Here is a 19,151-nt window from a genome sequence, read left to right as displayed (position 1 = left end):
CAGGTAGTTGAAAGCAGCTATCAAATCCCCCCTCATTCTTCTCTTCTGCAAACTAAACAATCCCAGTTCCCTCAGCCTCTCCTCATAAGTCATGTGTTCCAGTCCCCTAATTTTTCTCCTCATAAGTCATGTGTTCCAGTCCCCTATTCATTGCCCTCCGCTGGATGTATTCCAATTTATTCACATCCTTCTTGTAGTGTGGGGCCCAAAACTTGACACAGTACTCCAGATGAGGCCTCACCAATGTTGAATAGAGGGGAACAATTACATCCCTCGATCTGCTGGCAATACCCCAACTTATACAGCCCAAAATGCCATTGGCCTTCTTGGCAACAAGGGCACACTGTTGATTCAGATCCAGCTTCTTGTCCACCATAACCCCTTGGTCCTTTTCTGCAGAACTGCTGCCTAGCCATTCAGTCCCTAGTCTGTAGCAGTGCATGGGATTCTTCCGTCCTAAGTGCAGACTCTGCACTTGTCCTTGTTGAACCTCATCAGATTTCTTTTGGCCCAATCCTCTAATTTGTCTAGGTCCCTCTTTATCCTATCCCTACCCTCCAGCGTATCTACCTCTCCTCCCAGTTTAGTGTCATCTGCAAACTTGCTGAGGATGCAATCCACACCATCCTCCAGATCATTTATGAAGATATTGAACAAAACCGGCCCCAGGACCGACCCTTGGGGCACTCCGCTTGATACTGTCTGCCAACTAGACATGGAGCCATTGATCACTCCCCCTTGAGCCCGACAATCTAGCCAGCTTTACATGTGTAGCTAAGGTTTTAGAAAATACTATTATACTGCATTAGTAAAATAGTTTGTGACCATGCAATTCCAGACTATATCACAATGTATATGCAAGGAGACAAGGATAAGTTTACACATGTAACCTTAATTTATGTTTGGATTTTCTGACTTTTGAGTGCTTAACCTTAATATTCTCAATGTAATTTTGAATGGAATTGTGTGTGTATGCATATAATATTTCATACAATATATATATATATTCAATATATTTGAAGGTGATAGCCATGCTGTGAATTGCAGAATTAGGTGATAAGTTTTGGGTGGCATACATACTTGATGTAGTATAAAGGTTTTATTAGCACACATTTAAAACTACCTCCTCTTCCTCATAAACAGCTAAGCACAGCAAGCCAGGATAATTTTGCAGGGGGAAGGGTAGGTAAGGAGAGAGATATTTTCATGGCTGATTGTTTCTATTAGTGGTGGTCTTTTTAAAGTGGCAGCTACCTGAAAGGTGCTTAAAGGTTAGGAATGGTGACAGTCCCAAAGGACAAAGATTAGTAGATAGAAGGCAGGTGAAGTGGTCAAAGGAACACAACAGATATGCTTATCACATGTGATATTGCCATCATGCATTTTGTATAGATACACTTTCAATTGATCCAAGGACACCAATAATAAAACATATTCCCTGACCCCTCCACGTGTCTGTCTCCAGAGCTGGGAGGCACGCTCCCAACATCAATGTACACATACCCTAATATTCCCCAACTTTAGCCTAGCCACAGAGGCTTAGTGAGAACTTATTTCAAGTGATAAGAGTGACGAAGTAGGGGATTTTCTTATGGTTTTATATGAATACTATGTGTGTCTCCATTTCCCCTCTGTGCTGCATGTTTAACAAGGCAATGGGAGACGGTTCCAACCTCCCCTAGCAGTCAGGACTCCAGACAACAGCCTGGGTACCCTAGTAGCTGGTGACTGGGAGGCCCACCTCATCTTGGAAGTCAACCAGTTCTGGCCAGAGGGAGAACAAAGGGCTGAGGAGAGAGGACCCAGGTGACCTGTTTGCCTGGGACCAAGGACAAAGGAGGGGTTGTTGGGGAAGGAAATATAGGATGATTGGTTGGAAGGAGGGGGGCGGGGGCAGGCCAAGTAGTCCCTTCCCCACGCCTGTCCCTCATGCCAGTTACTTCCGTTACCTCAGAGCCTCAGCAATAAAGGACTCCACACAGTCTCCCTTCTGTCTGTTTGATTTCTGGAGCAGTCCATTGGGAGCATGGCCCCTGGCCCCTCAGATTTCTGAGGGGTACGTAAGTTTTCCCAACTCAATTTCCTGCTGCTCTCTAAAAGTCAGCTAATTAAGTTCCAGCCCTTTCTCTGGTACAGTGGGCGGTGTTAATCAACCAGCCAGCCAACCACTTGAAGGCCTCTGACCCAAGAGGAATGGTATTCCTTACACCTTCACATACCAGCCCCCGCCCGCCCCCGCCCCCCCCCAGGTGGGCCTGCCAGGGCACTTACCACCAGGCCCCCTGACTTCTGTAGCTCTTAAAGGAAGTCTGCACTCAGATGGTCTTTCCCAGGCCAATGCTCTATTTGAAATTGAAAGAGTTGTAAGGCCAAGTACCAATGTGTCACACGGTCATTTGAGTCCTTTATCGTTTGGAGCCACCTTAGTGCTGCCTGCTCAGTGACCAAGATAAAAGGTGTTCTAAACAGATAGTATCTCAGTGCCTTTGTGGCTCATTGTAAGGCCAGGCATTCCTTGTCAGGGACAGAGTACTGGATTTCTCAGTCTATGAATTTTCTACTTATGTAAAGGATAGGGTGCTCTTGTTCTTGGAAAGTTTAGGACAGCGCTGCACCCATGGCACAGTGCAAGGCATGTGTTTAAAGAATGAATTATTGAGAACTTATATCTGTGCAATACCAGCTTATTACAGAGAATCTGCTTAATTTTCCAAAATGCTTGATTACACTGGGGGGATCATGCGTCTTGTGAAGGTGTGGCTAATAAGGCAAAGTCAAGCACAAATCTTCTATAGTACTCTGCTAGGTGTAGGAAGAATCAGACCTGCTTTTTTGTTCTTGGGATGGGGGTGTTTGCTAGGTCCTAGGTAAGGTTGTACTCTTACCGTTCCCTGCTAAATACCCCAGATATTTCATTTCTCTTTTCCTCTTTTGCACTTCTTTGGGTTTGCTGTTGAATGGGCCTCCCATAGAGTTTGAAGGACCGTTACTAGTTCTGAAGGTGTGTGGCCCAGGACTGACTGTAGACCGTGACCATCAAAGTAGGCCATGGCATAGCGATGGTAGAGCCATAACACCTGGGCAATCAGAATTTGAAAGGTGGCCAGGGTCCCATACAACCCAAAGAGCATGGTAACAAATTGGAATAGGTCCACCAGTGTAGAAAAGGCAGTTTTTTCTTGGGAGTCAAGAGTAAGCATAATTTCAAACAGCCCTTATTTAGATCTAATGTTATGTAAAGTGAACTTGACCAAGACAATCCAACAGATCATTGACTTGGGGCATCAGATATGCCTCTGTCAAGGTTCCTTCCCCACTCTGAACTCTAGGGTACAGATGTGGGGACCTGCATGAAAACCTCCTAAGCTTACTTTTACCAGCTTAGGTTAAACTTCCCCAAGGTACAAACTATTTTACCCTTTACCCTTGGACTTCCACTGCCACCACCAAACATTTATCTGGGTTTATTTTTATTAGGAAAGCGTCATTTGGAAACGTCTTTCCGCCCAAAATCCTCCCAACCCTTGCACCCCAGTTCCTGGGGAGGGTTTGGTAAAAATCCTCACCAATTTGCATAGGTGACCACAGACACAAACCCTTGGATCTTAGAACAATAAAAAAAGCATTCAATTCTTGAAAAGAAACATTTTAATAGAAGAAACAGTAAAAAGAATCACCTCTGTAAAATCAGGATGGTAAATACCTTACAGGGTAATTAGATTCAAAACATAGAGAATCCCTCTAGGCAAAACCTTAAGTTACAAAAAAAGACAGGAATATTCATTCTATTCAGCACAGCTATTTTCTCAGCCATTTAAAGAAATCATAATCTAACACATACCTAGCTAGATTACTTACTAAGTTCTAAGACTCCATTCCTGTTCTGTCCCCAGCAAAAGCATCACACAGACCCTTTGTTTCTCTCCCTCCTCCCAGCTTTTGAAAGTATCTTGTCTCCTCATATGGTCATTTTGGTCAGGTGCCAGCGAGGTTACCTTTAGCTTCTTAACCCTTTACAGGTGAAAGGATTTTTCCTCTGGCCAGGAGGGATTTTAAAGGTGATTACCCTTCCCTTTATATTTATGACAGCCTCAAAGTCAGAAATGGTATTTATCTAATGGAAATCTACACAAAATCAGATGGTCACATCTAGCTTTGGTACCAAAAGAACCACACTACACCACATGTTATGGGATTTGATACCCCTTCTGGGATTTGATATGATTTCCTAATAGGCTCAGCCCCGGCGAGTCACCAAGGAGGTTTGTCTCAATAGTGGGGAGAACACCTCTTTGTAAGCTCTCACGAGGTTGTTTATTTGCTGTCTAATCAATTGCTACAGATTAGACAGCTCCTCCCCAAGTGGCACCTCCTTTATCCCACTTTCAGCCAGTTTAGGAAACTGAGGCTCCAGATCCTCTTTTCCCTTCACTGGGTGGATGAAGGATCTTTGCTGTTCTTTCCAAGGTTTTAAACAGATTTACACAATAAATCTGCTTTTGTTTTCAACAGTCCAGGCACTAAATTTCATAATCTATCAGTCCCACCTGACTGAGTACTTCATACAGGCCCTGCCATTTGGCCAGGAGCTTGCTCTGAGCTGGGGAGGAGTAAGGAGCACTCAGTCTCCCAGCTGGAATTTCCTGGCTCTAGCCCCTTTATTATATTGCCCTATGTAAATCATCACAACCACATGGTTTGGAACTACTATTTATAGGTTAACTTCAACATTTAAAAAAATACATAAATGTTCATGCTAAAAGGGGAAAATAGTGACTATAAAAATTCTAAAGAATTTCTAAACCTTCTTTTTAAATTTTCCTTATTTCAAGCCCTCTGTGGATCACCCCCATAGTATTGCTTCCAATGCAGATTTTAAAACCAACAAGACTTTTAAGTTCTGCTGTTTATTCCACTAAAATCAAAGTGGTTTTACTTTTCTTAATTGTGATTTTAAAAAAGTTTAAAATGTGAAGTTGCAAAGGCTGAGATCCTGTTATAGTCCCTCAGGTAACATCCATGCTATATAACATTCACTCTTATTAAAGGTTTATATTCCTTATTTCTTTTACTAGTTAACAATTTTCTTAAGAGGGTCCCAGAATTACTCCTTTCCAGAACCCCACAGCCAGGGCATTCATATTGTTACTGCCTGTCCTCCTGAGGGGTTTCAATCAAGGTTCTGCAAGTAAGCAGCTTTAACGTATAGCTGATGCTTCATAGAAACCCTGTCAGAGGGCATGTACTCAATATACCCCACCAACAGCCTGCGCTATTCACTCCCGTCCTACACCCCACAAAATTACTGCCTTCTGTAAGAAGAGATTGCAGTCACTTTCTGCCACCATAGCCTTTCCATACCTTCTATTTAGGTATATGCCTCCCCGCTTGCAGTATCTGAGGACCTCACACTCTTTATCATCACAACACCCAGGAAAGAGCTATTATCTTCATTTTACAGATATAGAAACTGAGGGACTAATTGACTCACCCACTATCAGACTCACCCAGAAAGTCTGTAGCAGAGGAGGGAATTAAACCCAGGTTTCCCCACTCCCAGACAAGCACCCTAACCACTGGACCATACTTCTTTGATGGATGTTCTACTATAGATGTTCCACCAAATTCTATGCAGGCTGACCCCGTGATTAGTGGGACCTGTTGTGTATATATGCGTTGTTTTGCCTCCTTGCCCTCTCTGTTTATTTTTAAAGCTTTTTAAAATAAAATATCAGGAAAATTAAAAACAATACCAGCAGCCAAGTCAATTGGTAACTTTAAGTACTGTGTAACTATTTTTAAACACATTTCTATGATTGAATAATTCTGGCCTGACACTTCCACAAATGTATTTCAAATATTTAAAACAACAACTTTTACTTTAAAGGTCCTTTTTCACCCCAGACCAGGATATAATGCTGATTAATTACACTTCTTTGGTGCATTGGAATCACTGGTCTTTACCTCATGCCTCACTAACCACCTGAGTCATGTCATTAATCATTATTACTGCACATGCATGTCCTATCATATTGTTTAATTACCATCTCTGTTACTAATTCATCTGGTACCTTAATCCCAAAACAAAAGCCCTTCCATAAGTGTTTTGGCCCTGGAACAACAAGTGACAATACTTCTGAATAAATTAGCAGTGAGACTGCTAATACAAAAGGTACACATCTCATTACCAGTGAAGGAATGGCTGCTCAGACTCCACATTCCCTTGTTCTTTAACAAAACCATTCCCACATAGGTTTTGATTGGACAACAATAATTCTTTAACATTAGCAGCAATAGCCATCTATCAATATTTTTCTCACATTCACGAGAGAAAAGAGTTGAAGAAAATAAAAATAGGCCAGGCTACGTTTTTTGTAAGTACCTTTAATATTCATCAGAAATCGAAAGGAACATTGCAAATGAAATCCTGCTATCTTTTTGGCTTACATATTCTAGGAAAAGAGGTAGCAGAGCACCACATTCAAGGCAATGACTGGTTCAACTTTTAAATTCATAGACAAATGAATTTTCCACTTTACATTTTTATATTTTCATAATATATAATGGCCTTAATGATCACTGGATCAGTTAATTATTGACCAACTAAATGAAGGACCCTTGGCTTCACCTGGAGCCTTTACCTCATCCAGCTGGTCATTAATCATCCAGAAAGTTACGTCAAACCCCTTTAGCTTCAGTCATGAAGTGCAGTAATTTGGTACCAATCTGCAAGTCAGGTGATCTGGCTTTGAATCCTGGCTCTGCTACTAACTCAGTTTTGGACCTTGAGTAGGTCACTTAGGTCAAAACTTCCAAATGCACCATAATCATAGGTGCCTCTACTTTTGGATGTCCAGCTTGATACAACTTCACTTGAAGTCCATGGGAGCAGACTGTCCTCCTCACCTCTAAAAAAATCAGTCCTTAGTTGTATCCTGGTGAAAGAGCAGAACGTGGGGCCGCCAGGCGGTCTCACCTCAGCAACTCCTCCGGTGCAGCTGTAATGCCTCCAGCCCTGTACTCTGGTGGTGCTGTAGAGACCCTGGAGAGAAGACGCAGTTGAGTGCAAGGGTTGGGAGTGGGGCTGAGGGTGGTACAGTTTCTCCAGAGGAGCTGCTGGCGTGGGGTCACCCGGTGACCTCACGTTCTGCTCCTTTCGCTGCTGCAGTTCACGGAAGACCCCTGCAGTTCAGCGGATACCAATTTCAGCGGATATCTGCATCCATGGATATAAATTTATATCTGTGCAGGGCTCTAATCACAAAATATTTTTGTGAGCAGGGGGTGGCTGGTGGGAGGGGCACAAAGGGTCATAGAATATTAGGGTTGGAAGGGACCTCAGGAGGTCATTGAGCCCAACCCTCTGCTCAAAGCAGGACCAATTCTGAACTAAAATCATCCCAGACAGGGCTTTGTCAAGCCTAACCTTAAAAACCTCAAAGGAAGGAGATTCCACCACCTTCCTAGGTAACCCATTCCAGTGCTTCACCACCCTCCTAGTGAAAAAGTTTTTCCAAATAGCCAACCTAAACCTCCCCCACTGCAACTTGAGACCATTACTCCTTCTCTCATCTGCTACCACTGAGAACAGTCTAGAGCCATCCTCTTTGGAACCCCCTTTCAGGTAGTTGAAAGCAGCTATCAAATCCCCCCTCATTCTTCTCTTCTGCAGACTAAACAATCCCAGTTCCCTCAGCCTCTCCTCAAAAGTCATGTGCTCCAGCCCCCTAATCATTTTTGTTGCCCTCTGCTGGACTCTTTCCAATTTTTCCACATCCTTCTTGTAGTGTGGGGCCCAAAACTGGACACAGTACTCCAGATGAGGCCTCACCAATGCTGAATAGAGGGGAATGATCACGTCCCTCGATCTGCTGGCAATGCTCCTACTTATACAGCCATTAGCCTTCTTGGCAACAAGGGCACACTGTTGACTTGTATCCAGTTTCTCGTCCACTGTAAGCCCTATGTCCTTTTCTCCAGAACTGATGCCTAGCCACTCGGTCCCTACTCTGTAGGAGTGCATGGGATTCTTCCGTCCTAAATGCAGGACTCTGCTCTTCTCCTCATCAGATTTCTTTTGGCCCAATCCTCTAATTTGTCTAGGTCCCTCTTTATCCTATCCCTACCCTCCAGCGTATCTACCTCTCCTCCCAGTTTAGTGTCATCTGCAAACTTGCTGAGGGTGCAATCCACGCCATCCTCCAGAAGATCATTAATGAAGATATTGAACAAAACCCGCCCCAGGACCGACCCTTGGGGCACTCCACTTGATACCAGCTGCCAACTAGACATGGAGCCATTAATCACTACCCATTGAGCCCGACAATCTAGGCAGCTTTCTATTCACCTTATAGTCCATTCATCCACCCCATACTTCTTTAACTTTCTGGCAAGAATACTGTGGGAGACCATATCAAAAGGTTTGCTAAAGTCAAGGAATAACATGTCCACGCACTCTCCCAAGCAGCTACTATGCTGCACCGGGCAGCATCCAGGAGTGGCTCCAGGCCTGGCTGCCAGGAAGAGCAGCCAAATGTCAGGGGGAGGACAGAGGACAGGTAGCGTGGGATGGGGAGGGGACGGGGACAGGGAGAGCGTGGGGCTCCTGGGCTGGGGAGGAGTCAGGTGGGGAGGTGTCAAGGTTCCTTCCCCACACTGAACTCTTGGGTACAGATGTGGGGACCTGCATGAAAACCCCCTAAGCTTATTTTTAGCAGCTTAGGTTAAAACTTCCCCAAGGTACAAACTGTTTTACCTTTTGTCCCTGGACCTTATGCTGCCACCACCAAAAGTGTCTAACAAAAATAACAGGGGAAGTGCCCACTTGGAAACGTCTTCCCCCAGAAATATCCCCCCCAAGCACTACACCCCCTTTTCTGGGGAAGGCTTGATAAAAATCCTCACCAATTTGCACAGGTGAACACAGACCCAACCCCTTGGAACTTAAGAACAATGAAAAAGCAATCAGGTTCTTAAAAGAGAATTTTAATTAAAGTAAAAGAAAAACCTCTGTAAAATCAGGAAGGGAAATACCTTACAGAGTAGTCAGATTCAAAACATAGAAAATCCCTCTAGGCAAAACCCTAAGTTACAAAAAGACACAAAAACAGGAATATACATCCCATTCAGCACAACTTATTTTATCAGCCATTTAAACAAAACAGAATCTAACAGATATCTAACTAGATTGCTTACTAACTCTTTACAGGAGTTCTAACCTGCATTCCTGCTCTGGTCCCAGCAAAAACATCACACAGACAGAGAGGACCCTTTGTTTCTCCCCCACCCCCTCTCCAGCTTTGAAAGTATCTTGTCTCCTCATTGGTCATTTTAGTCAGGTGCCAGCAAGGTTATCTTAGCTTCTTAACCCTTTACAGGTGAAAGGGTTTTTCCTCTGGCCAGCAGGGATTTAAAGGTGGTTAGCCTTCCCTTTATATTTATGACAGGAGGTCACATGGGGAGGTCATATACCCCCCCTGTAGTTGATGCGTGTCCCTCCCATGAGTTGCTGTACCGGTAGGAGTTAAGATCTACTTGCACCACAGAGTGCCCAGCACTACTAGACCCTTACCATGATGGTGCCCTTTATGCGATAGCAGATTATAAATAGTCATCATCAAGATGGGCACCCAAACACAAATGAGCAGATAGCAAATGAGCAGATATGTTTGAAAATGTTGGCCTTCCCCATCTGTACAATGGGAACAGTTATGTTTACTCATCTTTATAAAGCACTTCGAGATTGATGGATCAAAAGTTGTATGTAAGGACTAAGTATTATAATTGTTTACATCTCTGGCCATATGATCTTTTACATTTAAAGAAGTTGTGAAGATTATCATAATTAACTAAAGGAGATGCAAGTATCCTCTTAAACTTAAAAGGACTTGACTAGCCATGAAGATACCCGAATTTTAAGACAGTAGCCCATTCTAAAGCAAGAGGTTAAAAATATAAGCAGAAAGTGAAAAAACATACACCAAGACTTTCAAAAATAGAAGCCTAACATTAGGTCCCTAATACCATAGCCTGATTTTAGAGAATGCTGAATGCCCAACAGCTCACACTGAGGTCACTTACTGAGGTGCCTAAATATGGACTTAGGGCAGTGCTTCTCAAACTGTAGGTTGGGACCCCAAAAGTGGTTGCAACCCCATTTTAATGGGGTCACCAGGGCCAGCATTAGACTTGCTGGGATGTGGGGCTGAAGTTGAAGCCCAAGCTCCACCTCCACCTGGGACGGTGGGGCTCTGGCTTTCCCTCTCCCCCAGGGTCATGTAATAATTTTGTTGTCAGAAGGGGGTTGCGGTGCAATGAAGTTTGAGAACCGCTGACTTAGGGGCTTAACCTTAGGCTTCTATTTTTTGAAAATCATGGCCTTTAGTAATCCTTAATTTAAAAAATTCTACTGCGTGCAAGAAACAAAAAAAAAGGTAGTAGTGATATTTTATAGGTTTAACTTTTTACTTTAAAGAAATATCTCATTAAGCCTTCTTTTCTGATTATCACTCAGTTTGGTCCGTTCAAGTGAAAGTCATCCACTCCTATTTTGCATCAAATAGGAAAGTTGTTCACTTACCTCTACGATTTACATGTAATATGGCAGGGCTCTCAGATGAAAAGCAAACAATTGGTTATAATTATTCCACAAATATTCACTATGTTTTCAGAAGCTTCAAAAGAAGCTTTGTGGCAGAGGTCTCCAGGCAGCATCTACCTTTTGGGGTATTACCATAATAAATAAGAATAAAAACTTAACAGTTTAAATACTGCATTTGGTTAGCTAATTAGTGCCATCTAATGGTAGAAAGTGGAACATTTTCCGTGAAGAAACAAGATACTACATGAAATAACCTTGATTCAGGGTTTCCCAAAGTGTGGGTAACACACCTGTCCCCAACTAATGCAAAAAAGTGTAAAATTTTTCAAAAAAATAAGTTTTAAACTGATTTTTTTAAAATACAGACACATAAACCCTCTTTTTTCAGGTTTCAGAGTAGCAGCCGCGTTAGTCTGTATTCGCAAAAAGAAAAGGAGTACTTGTGGCACCTTAGAGACTAACCAATTTATTTGAGCATAGCTCACAAAAGCTTAAACCCTCTTGAAGGTCACCATATTGTCTTAACCTTGGCATCCCAGCTAATGATTAAGTATTGACTAGCACCCGATGTAAATGTGAACAACAGACTGCAAGATCCTCCATAATAAAACAGTATTACACCTGCATCAGTATTTACCTCATATAAAGCAGTCTAAGCCCAATCATAAAATAACATAATATATGTATGACACGAAGTACACGTAGCCGTGCATACAGGCAGTGGTGAGCTGGAGCCGGTTCGCACCGGTTCGCTAGAACCGGTTGTTAAATTTAGAAGCCCTTTTAGAACCGGTCGTTCCGCGAGGGACAACCAGTTCTAAAAGGGCTTCTAAATTTAACTGGCCAAAAGTGGCGCCTTAGGCGCCGACTCCATGTGTGCTCCAGCCCTGGAGCACCCAAGAGGAATATTTCGTGGGTGCAGAGCACTCACCAGCAGCTCCCTGCCCCACCCCCGGCCCCAGCTTACCTCCGCTCCGCCTCCTCCCCTGAACGTGCCGCCCTGCTCTGCTTCTCCACCCCCACCCAGGCTTCCCGCGAATCAGCTGTTTGCGCGGGAACCTGGGGCAGGCTGAAAAGCAGGCCGCAGCTTCCCGCTCAGGCCCAGGGAGGTGGAGGTGAGCTGGGGGGCACGAGGAGGGCCGCCCGCGCCGCAGCAGGTAACCCGGGGGGGGGGGGATGAGCAGGGGAACCGCTCCCCGCCCCAGCTCACCTCCACCACCCTCAGCCTGAGTATGAAGCCGCCGCCTGCTTCTCCACCCCGCCAGGCTTCCCGCAAATCAGCTGTTCGCGCGGGAAGCTGGGGCAGGCTGAGAAGCAGGCCATGGCTTTCTGCTCAGGCCCAGGGAGGCAGAGGTGAGCTGGGGGCAGGCCCGAGGAGGGCCGCCCACACCGCAGCAGGTAACCCCTGGGTAACCCCCCAGCTCACCTCTGCCACCCTCGGCCTGAGTGTGAAGCCGCCGCCTGCTTCTCCGCCCCCCCAGGCTTCCCGCCGAGCAGCTGATTCGTGGAAAGCTGGGGGCGGCGGGGGGCAGAGAAGCAGAGCGGGGCAGCAGAGGAGGCGGAGCGGAGGTGAGGTGATCTGGGGCCAGGTGCGGGGTGGGGCGATGCCAGTGGGTGCTCTGGATCACTTTTGATGTGATTAGTGGGGGAGCAGCCGCTCCCCCTGCTTCCCCCCCAGCTACACTCCCCTGCCCCTAGGAGCCAGAGGGACCTGCCAGATGCTTCCTGGGAGCTGCCCCAGGTAAGCACCTCCGGGACTCTCCACCTCGCCCCCTGGCAGGTGCCTCTGGCTCTTAGGGGTGGAGTGGGCACCCACTACAGTGGCCCACAAGACCCTCCTGCACGGTTCTGAGGGCAGTCAGGGGACAGGGGAGGGGGGTGGATGGGGCAGGGGTCCTGAGGGGGTCAAGGAACGCGGGGGGGGTTGGATGGGGCAGGAGTCCTGGGGGGCGGGGGTGGGCAACGACCCCCTATTGGGTTGAGGAGGGAACCCGTTGTTAAGATTTTGGCAGCTCATCACTGCATACAGGCCATGACACAACATATCATTGAACTGGAATACCAGACATATAGGCTATAATGGCTAAGGGCCAAAGGCTGAGCCTGCATACATCATTCTGTCAGTGCTGCAGCTCAGTTCTGGCCAAGGGGTAATTAGGATCATAGATCATTACAAGAAAAGGCAAATGGTAAGTTATTCCAACAACAACTCAGAAAGGAAAAAAGGGAGAAAATTAGGCAGCCACTTCCTCCTCCAATTGATTTCACTGGAGCTATACCAACTTCCACCAGACAAGGATCTGGCCCCAATCATTGTGTAGGATGTTCTAATGTTCTGACTGCTGAAAGCATGAAACCTTCAAATCTGCTGCGACTTTTTGAAACCAAATATTCCTAAAGGATGAATGAACTTGAGGATATTTTCCCCTTAGCTAAAATTTGTAAGCATGGAGGTGTGCGGGGGGGTTGAGTGGGGGAAATCAAGATATGATTACGCCAACTGGCAATGTTAAAATGAATAATCAAGGAACTTATCTCTAGGTATCTCTAGGAATCACACAATAGCATGAGTTACATACCCTTGCAGGAAGTCTTGTCCTCCCCTGTGCAACAGACATAGTTTCAAATGTTACAGAGTCTGAAACTAACTTGAAAACTGAGGTTCCAGAGAGGTTTCTGGGCTCACTACTCAAAAGCAGAATACATACAACCTACTACTTGAGACTTGATGCCCACATCCACTCAAATAAGCTTCCTGGGGAAACAGAGAGAGGCAGCCTTCCTCTCCTGGACCTTGCCCGCCCATTCTTTATGGAACTCAATTCCTAACCGTAGCTAGCTGCCTGAGGTAGATCAGACTCCCAAGGGATCCAGTTGTTCCCTCTTCACTCCCCCAGCTAAGCAAAGAACTCCTCTGGGTCCCAACTTTCCCTCGAGGCCTCCTAGGCTGAACACTTGGACATGATACATCAGGATGGAGTCACTAGAAGAACCAGTACCATCCATCACAATGCATTTATTTTAAGATAAAAAATTAAAATAAAATAAATAATGGTGTTTAAGCAAGTGTTTGTGTATATGACGCCCATTAAAAGGCTGCTTTCAAAAAGGCCCAGAAACAGCTAGACATCCTGGCCTGTGTTCAGCCAGGCAGAGTTTGTTCTGACAATATAAAGTTTGCCACCTGCTATCTAGCTAGAGAGCTTTGATCCGCAGGAAGTATTGGGGGCCTCAAAAGTGACTGGAATTCTCTGTCACTTGCTCATGCAGTTTCAATTAAATCAGCAGAATTAGTGTCTCTTAATAAATTCAGTTATTTTTATAATTCCCATCTGGTCTTTAACATCCTAAATCCTGAATTATTTTCAGAAAATACAAGGCTAGGAAAAGTGAGCAACACCTGAGATGCAAATGCGGGGGAAGGGTTCTGATGGGTAGCTGCAAAAGGAATGGGAGTCCTGAATATTTGGCCCTGATGATGTGTAATGGGGGTGGGGAGTATTTGTTTAAAATTCATTCTTTCAGTGAATTTCACTCTGCCAGTTTGCTGGGGTATTATTGAAAGTGAAAACAAGGCAGCTATAAACACAGCTGAAGCTAATCTGTTTAAAAAGTCAAAAGAATACTCACTGTGCGTGAGAACACACACAGATAAGGTTCTGATCTTTATAACCTGGTCCCAGTCATGTCACATGGGTCACTCCACACACAACAACTTGTTTCCTCCCTTTTAAGAGCAGTGAAGTCAGCATGTTGAATTTCTAACCTCTGTTTTGTAGGGGGCAGTAGTGTGATGGTGTAAGCACCCACAACCCTGTTAAAGTCAATGGGAGCTGCAGGTGCGCAGCATCTCTGAAAATCAGGTCTTATGGCCACACTTCATCCCTGCACAAGTACTGTGTCTGGCTTAGGTACCAAGGACAAGCAGCGCAGCCAAGATTCTCAAAGATATTTAGGATTTCAGGCACCTAAATACTTCTGAGGCTCTGGGCCCTTGTGCCTCCCCTCTCCTGGGGCTCCTGGGAACCAGATAAGCACCCAGAGCAGGTTAGAGCAGCCGTAAGGGATGCTCTAACTTGCATCCTGGCTGGAAGTGCCCCCATGGGTGTTGCATTACATGAAAACTGCTAGGGCATGTGAAAGGAAATGACAATTGAATTCCATTTTTGATCATGGACTGCAGAGGAATATCCATATGTCTTCATATATTGAATTCCTATATGGCATGGAGGGGAGAATCACTGTACTATTATGTCATGATAAAGTAATTAAGGACCTGATTTTCAGAGGTGCTGAGCATCCAAAACTCCATCTGAAATCACTGACAGTTGCAGGTGCTCAGCACCTCTGAAAATCAGTTCCTATATTGGGGTGAGGAAGACAGGGGTGAGCAGGGTAGTACTGTCCTCCTAGACTGTAGCTTCAACATGAGAGCTATGGAACAGCTGCATGATCTGCTGAACAAAGAAAATACATATGCACTTAAATCACTAATTATTCTTTTATGATGTAATTTTAAATTATCCTTTTGTGTTTATAATTAGATGTCAGAACAGATGGTGAAGAAAGCCTTAAGTGATGTGTCCATTAATATATCCCAGAGACTCATCACTATACCAGGGGACTCATTTGATTACAGGGTTTTATTGAAAAAAACTGTGACATAAGGAAATGTTTACTATGCCAGGGGATTGATTCTGAGTTCACTGCAATAGGGTTCCACGCTGTGGTGCTGTCAGCTAAAACATGTTGCATCTCTACTTCATTGAACTTGGTGGTGATCATTCAGGCTTATGGGTGGAGGTTGTTTGGGTCTTTTGATAGAACATTCTTTGGGGTAGCTATATGTTGTGACACTGGGGGCTGCATCAGCAGTGAGCTGGAAGCCCAAAGGCTGGACTTAATTTGCATAAAAGTTAAAATTATACATTTATCATCAAAATTAATGTGTACAGCCATAATTTTTTCACGTGTTTCTCTCTTCCTTTATATCAGGCTAGAAATTGCTTGTTTGAGCTCATCAGTAATATAAATCTGCAGTTGATCAGCATTGTCCTTTCCCTATAATAATAGAGAGGGCAGCTACAGGCTACATTTCAGGGATATGAATCAGTAATTGGCTAAAAGATAGGAAACAAAGGGTAGAAATAAGGGGTCATTTTTCACAATGGAGATTGGTAAATAGCAGCCTCCCCCAAGGATCTGTACTGGGATTGTGCTGTTCAACATACTCATAAGTGATCTGGAAAAGGGGATGAACAGTGAGATTGCAAAATTTCCAGGTAATACAAAATTACTCAAGATAGTTAAGTCCAAAGCTGACAGTGAAGAATATTCAGGCCTGTCTGCAAAGGCCTGTACTTTAAGAATTTAGGGGTATTCTTATCACTTGGCTAGTTCTAGAGGTATAAAAGAATCAAAATCACTGTCTGCTGGTGTAAGGGCCTTCTCTTACTGTGACAGTTTGAGGCCCTGTTCTTAGGCTAAGGCCTTTGGCTAAGCAGCAGAGGCAGCCATAAGCTGGGAAGTGACCGGTCACATCCTCACATTCCAAACTAGTCACATTGAAAGAAGGTGCTATTGGGCTGTTAGGAATACAATCCTGTCCTGATAATTCCTATCACCTCCAGAGAAAGGGAAGTGCCTAGAAAATGTAAAAGGAAACAGCATCCTGTCTGGCAAGAACTCACTTATCAATACTGGGATGTGAAATCCTCACTTTGTATTGTTTTGTCATTATAGTTCCCACTTTGCTATTGTTTGTCTGTATAATCTCTGTCTGGTTCTGTGATTGTTCCTGTCTGCTGTATAATTAATTTTGCTGGGTGTAAACTAATTAAGGTGGTGGGATATAATTGGTTACATAATCATGTTACAATATGTTAGGATTGGTTAGTTAAATTTCAGGAAAATGATTGGTTAAGGTATAGCTAAGCAGAACTCAAGTTTTACTATATAATCTGTAGTCAATGAAGAAGTGAGTGGGTGTGGGTGGGAGGGGGTGCATGTGTGGGGGAGAGATGGGAATGGGGGTGGAGAAATTGGAATCATGTTTTGCTAAAGAGGAGAGATGGGAACAGGGAATGGGGGTAAGGAAATTGGAATCATGTTTTGCTAAAGGGGGAGATGGGAACAGGGAATGGGAGTGGGGAAACTGGAATCCTGTTTGGCTAAAGAGGGAGATGGGAACAGGGACACAGGTGTAAGGCTCTGTGGTGTCAGAGCTGGGAAGGAGGATACTAAGGAAGGAAACTGGAATCATGCTTGCTGGAAGTTCACCCCAATAAACATCGAATTGTTTGCACCTTTGGACTTCGGGTATTGTTGCTCTCTGTTCATGCGAGAAGGACCAGGGAAGTAAGCGGGTGAAAGAATAAGCCCCCTAACAAGTCCAAAGCTGACAGTGAAGAATTATAAAAGGATCTCACTAAACTGGGTGACAAAATGGCAGATGAAATTCAATGTTGACAAGCACAACATAATGCACATGGGATTATTTTTCCATACGATGCATACAAAATGATGGGGTCTAAATTAGCTGTTTACCACTCAAGAAAGAGATTTTGGAGTCATTGTGAATAGTTCTCTGAAAACATCTGCTCAGCGTACAGTGGCAGTGCAGTCAAAAAAGATAACAGAATGTTAGGAACCATAGGAAAGGAATAGATAATAAAAACAGAAAATATGATGATGACACTATATAAATCCATGATACTCCCACACCTTGAATACTGTATGCACTTCTGGTCACCCCATCTCAAAAAAGTTATATTAGAATTGGAAAAGGTGCAGAGAAGGACAACAAAAATTATTAGACTTATGGACAAGCTTCTATACAAGGAGAGATAAAAAGATTGGGGCTGTTCAGTTTAGAAAAGAGACAACTAAGGGAGGATATGATAGGGGTCTATAAAATCATAATGGTATGGACCAAGTGAATATGGAAGTGTTATTTACCTCTTCACATAACACAAGAACAAGGCATCACCTGATTAAATTAACAGACAGCAGGTGTAAAACAAACAAAAGGACATACTTCAAACAATGCACAGTCAACCTATGGAACTCATTGCCATGGGATGTTGTGCAAGGCAAAAGTATAACTGGGTTCAAAAAAGAATTAGATAAGTTGATGGGGAATAGGTCCATCAGTGACTATTAGTCAAGATGGTCAGGGACGCAACCCCATGCTCCAGGAGTCCCTAAACCTCCAACTTCTAGAAGCTGGGACTGGACAACACGGATCACTTGAAATTGCCCTGTTCTGTTCATTCCCTCTGAAGCATCAGGGACTGGCCACTGTCAGAAGATAGGATACTGGGCTAGATGAACCATTGGTCTGAGCCTGAATGACTGTTTTTAATAATTATATATAGCTTTTACAAAGACCTTTCATCTGTAGATCTCAAAGCACTTTACAAACGAGGTCAGTATCATTATCCCCATTTTACAGATGTGGAAACTGAGGCATGAAGTAACTTGCCTCAGGCCACCCAGTTGGGCAGGAGCTGAGTCAGTTCTAGAACCCAACTCTCCTAGCTCCTATTCCGGTGCTCTGTCTATTAGGCTACACTTCTCTAAATACCCTTGCTTTCAAACTACATAAATACTTTGCAGATTCCCTTTGGCAATTTTCCTCCAAGAGCCACTTTTCACCTAAAAACATGATATTTGGAATGATTCTCTTTCAAATTTCTAGAGTGACATTTACAGTGTCCAAGCTCAGCATTTTGAACTGTTTCTTATTGAATCCAGGTCACTGCATTTAGCTAGAATGGGTGAAATTAATCTTGCCTATCACCCTAATCATGTGCTAGCTATATATCAGGATGAACCAGAATCAGCCTCTTGTTTTATATGTGGAAGGCTCTCCAGCCACTAACATGTAGTTTGGCATCCTGTGGAATTTCATACTAGTCACTTAATTCTAGATGTGATGGGGAAAAAACGTAAAACAGGGCAGTCAACTCATATAAGTGACTAAGCCTGGGACACATAACATTAAGATTCATTCAACGTATTCATACGGAGCAAAAGATTAAACATATTTACTACTATATTGAAGGATGTAAATGACTCTCCAAAGAAAGGGTAAAAACCTTACACAAGCTGCCATCTCACTAGTGAGAGTGGGTAACGGCCCAATACTTATTAAAACTATTGAAATCAATTAGGTGCCTTTGAATTTGATGTTCATTTACCACAGGGTTGTTTCACAACAACAAAAGAAAGTTGGTTGAATTTAAGTAAAAACAAGGACTGCCCAGCTCCCAGAAAAATGTGACTAAAAAGGTATTGTGATGAGGTGATTTGGTCTAGGACTGGGAGGTTTTGAATCCATTGTAACAGTGTTTTGTAATAGAAACATTCTAGGAATGCAGTGTGGCTGGAGATCAGGGCAGAGATGTGTGAATTATACATTTCACTTTGTATTTGCTATCTAATATCTCTGTTCAAGAGTGTACCCACATGTAAATAAATTATATTAAGATACAGGCTCTTGTATCAGTATCAAATCTTTTCTCATCCAGCAAAGAGATAATTCACTAAC

This window comes from Natator depressus, chromosome 3, assembly GCF_965152275.1.
Source record: "Natator depressus isolate rNatDep1 chromosome 3, rNatDep2.hap1, whole genome shotgun sequence".
Taxonomy (NCBI): domain Eukaryota; kingdom Metazoa; phylum Chordata; order Testudines; family Cheloniidae; genus Natator; species Natator depressus.
This window is presented reverse-complemented; position numbering follows the sequence as displayed.